Below are 7,868 nucleotides of genomic sequence, written 5' to 3'. Positions count from 1 at the left end.
TTTATACTTACTGCTATATTCAATGTTTTAAGTATGAAGGTGATTTTACTAATGTTTTTACCGGGAAAAATGAAAGTGGAGCCAGATGGTGCCTGATATGGGGCTGGGTCCAAGGTCATCTGTGAGGTAAGGTGCACTGGAGAGCAGTAGTGGATAATCAAGCCTGTAAGGGAGTGAGTCCGTGGTTAGGTGGAGGTAGTAATGTGGAGGAATTCTCCCTGAAGGCTCGAGTCCGAGGAGTGTCACTTGCCTGATACTCCCACATCAGAAACCTCTTCCCATCAAAGTAACATTACATGGAAAAACACTTTTTGAGAGTGAGAACATTAAAAAGAGATTTGGAAAAGAGTGAGTTTTACTGGGCCTTGTAAGACTAAGAAGAGATGAAGAAGGGCCCTGAAGCAGGCCTGTCTAGACATATATACAACAAATCAATCCCGCAGTGGCCCACCCAAATAAAAAATCCTGGAGCCGGGCCTGGTGCAAAGGGGCCTTACGTCACACCTGGCACTGTATGAGTTGGCAGGTCTGATGTCACATCCACCTCTGTAAACACTGTACATGATGACGTTTCTGAGGCCCAGCCAGGGTGCAGCCAATAAAAGCGTCTGCCGCCGCGGCCCTGGCAGTGCCGCCGAGACTGGCATCAGGATGGCACCGCCGGGGCTGGGGCTGGCTCTGCTCGGTGCTTTGGTTTCCATGAGCGCTGCAGAGGCCGCAGACCCGGCCTTAGAGAATCACTTCCCCCCGCACTGGGCGCAGGCCCCGGGGGACCTCGACTCTTTCGGAAAAGAAGGCAATCACTCGGTGATCGATCCGTGGAGCTATCGGGACAGAATGGGGATGTACAGAACTCTGCTGAATCACACTCATCAATATTTCGCCATTTTGGGATTGAATGAAACTGACAACCTGTTATGGGGTCTCCCCCTGCAGCTGGGGTGGCAGTTTGAAACAGGTAAGCATCCAGAACATAGGAAATATCTGGGGGAAAGTCGCTGTTTTGTTAAATAATGTTTCCCCGGATTGCATAACAGACGTATTGTCCGATTGTTTGAAACAACGTTGAATATTCTGAACTAGCAAGAATGTTCCTTATTATTTCAGGATGTGACGTACGCAGAGCCAATCCACACCTGTCCACAACTTCGTCAGCTCGTTCTAGTCTTCGTTATGCTTTCACGTGTCATTTCTGTATCTCTCTCCTTTTAACCATATGAATTCGAAAGCGTGTTTTCTTCATTCCCATTCATTCCTGGGCACCGCTGGCGCGCGCCAATGGCTCGTTCTTGCCTTCAGCAGGCTCTGGTTTCAGAGAGCCTGAATTCTGCATCCCGGAAGTGAGAGCTTAGCCTTCCCCGTTGTGAGCATTGATCCGACAGCCCTAGAACCCAAATGCGGGCGGGCCGAGGTCAGCACACGTCACGGGGCTTCTTGCAGCTACATCGGGCTGTGGATGTGTGCATAGATGCTTGTGTAATACGTTATGATATGTTGACTTAGATTTTTATGACGTTCTATTTCCTTTCTCAATAGAATATTGACCTGTAAACTGCGCTTGTTTTGTACAGTGCCGCGCACAAGTAACTGGTCAATGTCTGATATATTGTTGCTTTATATTCTGGCATCTGTTTAGTCTTGCATGAAAACGGAGAAAATACCAAACGCAACCAGAAGATGGAGGGAGAGCTGAAACTTTTCAAGCCCTCACCCCCACTCAAGAGATCTGGGTTGAATCCATCATTCTTTAGCTCACCGTGCCACCCCAGTTATGACCCAGCCCTATGCACACCAGTCTTGAACCTGCCCCATATTGTATTGTAATGTAATTTCATTTATATAGCGCTTACTACCCCTGACGAGGCATCAAAGCGCTTTTTCGGCGAGTAGCACGCTACTCCGGGACCCATAGAGGATTAGTGTTGAGTTAGTATAGTGAAACATGCAAGTACATTTTAAGTGGTGGATAGGTTAGTCAGTTATTTGGATTTGGAATAATAACAGAAGGATAGAGGAGGACAAAGGTTTGTATTTATATAGCGCTTGTTGACGCACGCTATTCAGGAAGCCTATGAAGGATTAGTGGTGAATTAATATGGTAAAATATGAAGTAATTTCAGTGGTGGATATTAGTCAGTTACTTGGAGTGAGAAGGATAGCGGAGGGATAAAAGGGGAAGAAAGATTGTCATTCAAATAGCACTTGTTACCCCTGAATCGCTTTTCTGGCGAGTAGTACGCCACTCCGGAACCCAGAAAGGATTACTGTTGAAAATTAGTATGGTAAAAAAATATGAAGTAATTTGAGTAGTGGATATGTTATTCAGTTATTTGGGTAGTATATTGGTATAGTTTATTATGGAATTTGAGAAGTGAACATGTTAGTCTGTTAATTTCGATTGAAAAGGATAGTGGAGGGATAAAAGAGTGAACGATTATTTTTTTTTTTTTTTTTAGGTCTTAGCAATAGGAGGAGGATTTTGGATGAGTAAAAAGGAGTTTTGAAGGGGAGGACTCAGAGGAAAGAGTTTAGAAAGGTTTGTTTTAGGGGATCGGTATTGTAAAAGAGGTGTCAGATGATGCAAGGAAGGGTAGATTAGGAGAGTCTAGAAAGGGTTATTTTGGAAATCATAGTAGTGGTAGGGGTTTGGGATAAATGAGAGAGTGGATGTAGAGGATATATTGATAGATGTATAGGGTGAGAGATAGGGTAGTGCATTGGAAGGAGTAGTAGAAGAAGTTTGAGATGAGTCAGAAGGTTGGGCTAGAAGATATATTGAGCGAAGTATAGGCTGAGAAATAGGGTAGGGCATTGGAAATGCTAAATTAGAAGAAAGTGATAAATATATAGATCCATAATTACATTGAAAGTATATAGATACATAAAGGAGGTAAGTATATGTAGATTAAAGATATTGATAGAGGCACAGGATGAGAAATAGGGTAGTGCATTGGATATGCTTTTTTAGGAGATAAGTAACAGACACACAGATCCAAGTACATGGAAGGTACATAGATGCACAATGGAAGTATGTACTTGTAGACCAAAGATGATTTTTATTTATTTATTATTATTATTATTCTTTCTCTCAACAACATAATTCTTTTACATGTTTATGAAGAAAGGGACTGAGTCATCTTTAGAAGACAAGAAATACTTTTTTCAGTGGGAAAGGCCATCAAGAGGTCGGTGTCTAATTTTGCAGCCAGAAAGACCAGAGACCTAGAAGGAAGTAGCGAAGACTTCCCTTCGTTGAGATTAAGACCCAGAGAGCAAAAAAGGTGAAGGCAGGCATTCGTGGACTTTTTTGCACCATGAAATGTCAAATTTCGGATCCTTGATTAACCAATCGTCCAGGTAGGGAAAGACCTGGTGACCGGAACGCCAGAGAAAGGCTGCTACTGGCGCCAAGCATTTGGTGAATACTCTGAGCGCAGACTTTAGCCTGAAAGGCAGCACCTTGAACTGGTAGTGGTACCCTTCCACTTGGAACCTGAGATAATGACGGTGGATGAATAGGAATGTGAAAGTACGCATCCAGAAGATCAAGATCCAGAGAGGACCCTTGACCTCCCAGGTAGGTCGCTCCCCCTCCGCTGCAGCGCCACCAGTGCTCGGGCCACCCTTCTGCTGCCTCCTCGTGCTCCTGGTGCCCTGCACCCGATCGCCGTTGCTGTCGCTTCCTGCAGCCTTTGTGCCTGTGCCCCGGCCCGTTTTTTCTGTACCCTGTGCCCCTGCCCGTTTTTTCTGTACCCTGTGTGCCTGTGCCCTGCTCGTTTTTTCTCCCTGTACCCTGCTGTGAGACTCCTTTGCCTCTCTCCCTGTCCAGGTTTTTGCCGATTTTTCCTGCTGCTGCCTCCACTGCGGCCCGCCTCCCTGTGCCCATTCGCTGCCTGGCACCCCTCCTCCTGCCTCCCAGCTGATCCTCCCTACCCACCTCCCCCTAAATGGTAGCCTCTGTGCGGCCGCGCCGCTGGCGCGCCAAAGGCAAGCCAGTCTGCGCCCGCCCGCGCCTGGACCGCGCCCAGCGCCATAAACCCTGGCCCTCACACTACCCATGACACCAGCTACCGCTACAACGCCAGCACCCTCATCACACTCAACCACGGACGTACCACCAACTGCTACAAGGCCACCCCCAAGCGCACCCACGGCCCCTTCACCTGCCAGAACTGCAACTTCTCCTGCAACAGCGACGCCGAGACAACCACAGCAACGGAACCCAACCAACTGCGATACATCCTGCTCAACACCCTCTCCGCACGCAAGCACGAAGTCGAGCTCTGGGACCTGCTCACCACCACTTCACCAGACGTCGCCTTCTTGACCGAGACCTGGATAAACGAAGCCTCCGCCCCAGACAATGCAGTGGCCATTCCCGATGGATACAAAATCTCGCGCAGAGACCGCACCAATGGAGTGGGAGGAGGCCTCGCCATCATCCACAAGAACACCATCAAGGTCTCGACAAACACCGACGACACCCTCACCACCGCCGAACACATGCACTTCAAGATCAACATGGACCCCAAGACCACCCTCAGAGGCACCCTCGTCTACAGACCACCTGGCCCACATCCCCAATTCTGCAACTCCATCGCCGACTTCATCAGCGCGCACGCGCTGACCTCCACCAATTACATCCTGCTCGGTGACCTGAACTACCATCTAGAAAACAACAACGACAGCAATTCCTCCACCCTGGTTGACAACCTCGCCACCCTCGGACTGAAACAGATCGTCACAACCCCGACCCACATTGCCGGCCACACGCTCAATGCCATCTTCACCGCCAGCCCCCACGTCACCTTCAGCCACCCCTGCGAGCTCACCTAGACCGACCACCGCTGCGTCCACTTCACCCTCCAGAAACCCATCACCCACCACCGCACTCCACAGATCCCCTGCCGTCGCTGGGGCAAAGTCACCAAGGAGCAACTGGAAACTCACCTCTCACTCAACCCACCAACCAGCCCCATCGACCCCGAGGAGAGGGCCCGAACCCTCAGGCTCTGGATGGAGGACTGCGCCAAAACCATAGCACCTATGAAACAACCCACCGACAGAGACACCAGCCAGAGAGCCAGCTGGTTCACCCCGGAGCTCCTAGCCTCCAAGCGAACCTGCCAGAAACTCGAGGTCATCTGGCTCAACGATAGAACTCCTGCCACCCGCACAGTCCACAAAGACACCATCCGCAACCACCACCACCTCATCAGGACCACCAAAAGAGCCTCATTCAAAGTCCGCCTCGACAACAACGCCCACAGCAGCAAAGAGCTATTCAATATCGTGAAAGAACTCTCCACTCTTAGCTCCAGCACCAACGACATCTCGCCATCGCAAGCCCTGTGCGACACCCTCGCGGCCTTCTTCCTCCGCAAGATCACCGACATCCACAACAGCTTCAACCCCCCGGACGCACCCTACGGACCCCGCCACGATGAACTCCCCAAGCCCCATAGACCACCACCCTCTGACCACTTGGACCAACGTGAGCACCGAAGACATTACTAAGACCATGAGCACCATCCACTCAGGCTCCCTGTCTGACCCTCTCCCCAACCACATCGCCAACAAAACTGACAGCCTCATCGTACCCCACCTGCGTAACATCATCAATCTCTCCTTCGAAACAGCGACCTTCCCGGAGAGCTGGAAGCACGCCGAGATCAACGCCCTCCTGAAGAAACCCAAGGTTGACCCGAGCGACCTCAAGAACTTCCGGCCCATCTCCCTGCTTCCGTTCCAAGCAAAAGTCATGGAAAAGATCGTAAACACCCAGCTCACCCGCTACCTAGAAGACAACAGCATCCTGGACCCTTCCCAGTCAGGCTTCCGCAGCAATCACAGTACCGAGACCGCCCTCATCGCCGCCACAGACGACATCAGAATCCTACTCGACAATGGCGAGACAGCGGCCCTCATTCTCCTGGACCTCTCTGCCGCCTTCGACACCGTCTGCCACCACACACTACGCACACGCCTCTACGATGCAGGAATCCAAGACAAGGCCCTGGACTGGACCACCTCCTTCCTCACCGACAGGACCCAGAGAGTCCTCCTCCCCCCGTTCCATTCCGGAACCACCAAAACCAACTGCGGCGTCCCCCAGGGATCCTCCCTCAGCCCGACGCTGTTCAACGTCTACATGGCCCCCCTCGCTCGCATCGCCAGACTTCATGACCTCAACATAATCTCCTACGCCGACGACACCCAGCTGATCCTCTCCCTCACCAAGGACCCCCTCACCGCCAAAGCCAACCTACACCAGGGCATGAAGGCCATCGCTGATAGGATGGAGGCAAGCAGGCTCAAGCTGAATATGGACAAGACTGAGATCCTCATCCTCGGGCCCAACCCCTCAGCGCTGGACGACTCCTGGTGGCCAGCATCACTGGCAACCCCCCCCCCCGGCACCAACCAACCACGCACGCAACCTAGGAGTTATCCTCGACTTCAAGCTCAGCATGACTAACCAAGTCAACGCAGTCTCCTCCTCCTCCTTCCACACCCTCCGCATGCTCCGCAAGATCTACAGATGGAGCCCGACGGACACACGGAAAACCGTCACCCATGCTCTCGTCAGCAGCCGACTTGACTACGGAAACGCCCTTTACGCCGGAGCCCCGTCCAAGCTCATCAACAGACTCCAAAGAATACAGAACGCCTCAGCTCGGCTGATCCTTGACGTCCCGCGCATGGACCACATCACCCCGCACCCGAGAGACCTGCACTGCCTCCCCGTCGACAAAAAAAATCACATTCAAACTCATGATTCATGCACACAAAGCACTCCACAAGACCAGCCCTGCCTATCTCAACAAAAGACTCGCCTTCCGTGTACCCAACAGGAAACTCCGTTCCGCCGACCTGTCCCTGCCCGCCATCCCGTGCATTCACAGAACCACTTCCGGGAGCAGATCCTTCTCCCACCGTGCCGCCAAGTCCTGGAATGCCCTCCCCCTCCACCTACGACAGACCACAGACCTCCCGGCCTTCAGAAGACTGCTCAAGACCTGGCTCTTCGACCACTAGCTGCAGCTGCCCGACTCCCCCCAGCGCCTTAAGACCCTAGCGGGTAAGTAGTGCGCTGATAAAAGCTCTTGAATCAAGTTTAGTAGGAAGAGCTGGTTTATTAATACAACCATCAACAGCAGGCTTCAGTAACTGACACAGTCTTAGGAATGTAAACACTCCATCAATGATGTAGGACAGGCAGTGTTCTATTAAAGAGACAGTGACCATAACACATCCCCTTACCAATATAAAGGAAACGATAAATAAGATCTAGAACAAAACAACTTAAAGGCAATAGTATAAAAACTTAATAACAAATGCATAAGGATAAACAATATACAAAAAACTGTGCTAAATGATTCAATACAGAACCTCATTTTAAACAGAACTAAATCTTTAAATTTCCTGGATATAAACAGTATACAAGAAACTGTATTAGAAGAATTAATACAGAACATAATCTTTAAATTTCCTGGGAACTTGTCTCATCCTAGGAACCATTCTTGAACTATTAAGAACACCATTATGTCTCTGGCTAGGAGGAGTGCAAGTAAGACTGGGATTACCAATAGGCACAGAACTACTATCGGAATGACTATTAGACTCGGTACACTTTGTTAATCTAGACATGTTCCAAGTGCATCCATTGTCTAAAGTCACAACATTTTTCCTTATAGCAGTAATGATGAAAGGACCAGTGAATTTGGAAGTACCCTTGTGTCCATAACCTGGCTTCTTCACAAGAACACTATCTCCAATATTCCATTTCTTATGTTTGACAGCCATCTTATCATCATAATGTTGTTTATACTTCCATTGGTATTCAGCCAACGCATCTCTTCTCCTCA

The 7,868-nt window shown here is 49.9% G+C and overlaps 1 pseudogene across 1 annotated transcript in view; it reads left to right on the top strand.

The window, feature by feature from the left end:
* The first annotated feature begins 646 nt into the window (after positions 1-646).
* The window catches only part of LOC144764023 (protein LEG1 homolog), a 158,236-nt pseudogene continuing 151,014 nt past the window's right edge, over positions 647-7,868 (top strand). The window contains exon 1 of the transcript XR_013596297.1: positions 647-958. The product of XR_013596297.1 is annotated as a protein LEG1 homolog (transcript). The remainder of the gene's footprint in view (positions 959-7,868) is intronic.

Source organism: Lissotriton helveticus, chromosome 6 (assembly GCF_964261635.1).
Source record: "Lissotriton helveticus chromosome 6, aLisHel1.1, whole genome shotgun sequence".
NCBI lineage: Eukaryota > Metazoa > Chordata > Amphibia > Caudata > Salamandridae > Lissotriton > Lissotriton helveticus.
Note: the sequence above shows the minus strand (reverse complement) of the source record. Positions and strands in the feature narration are given on the sequence as shown.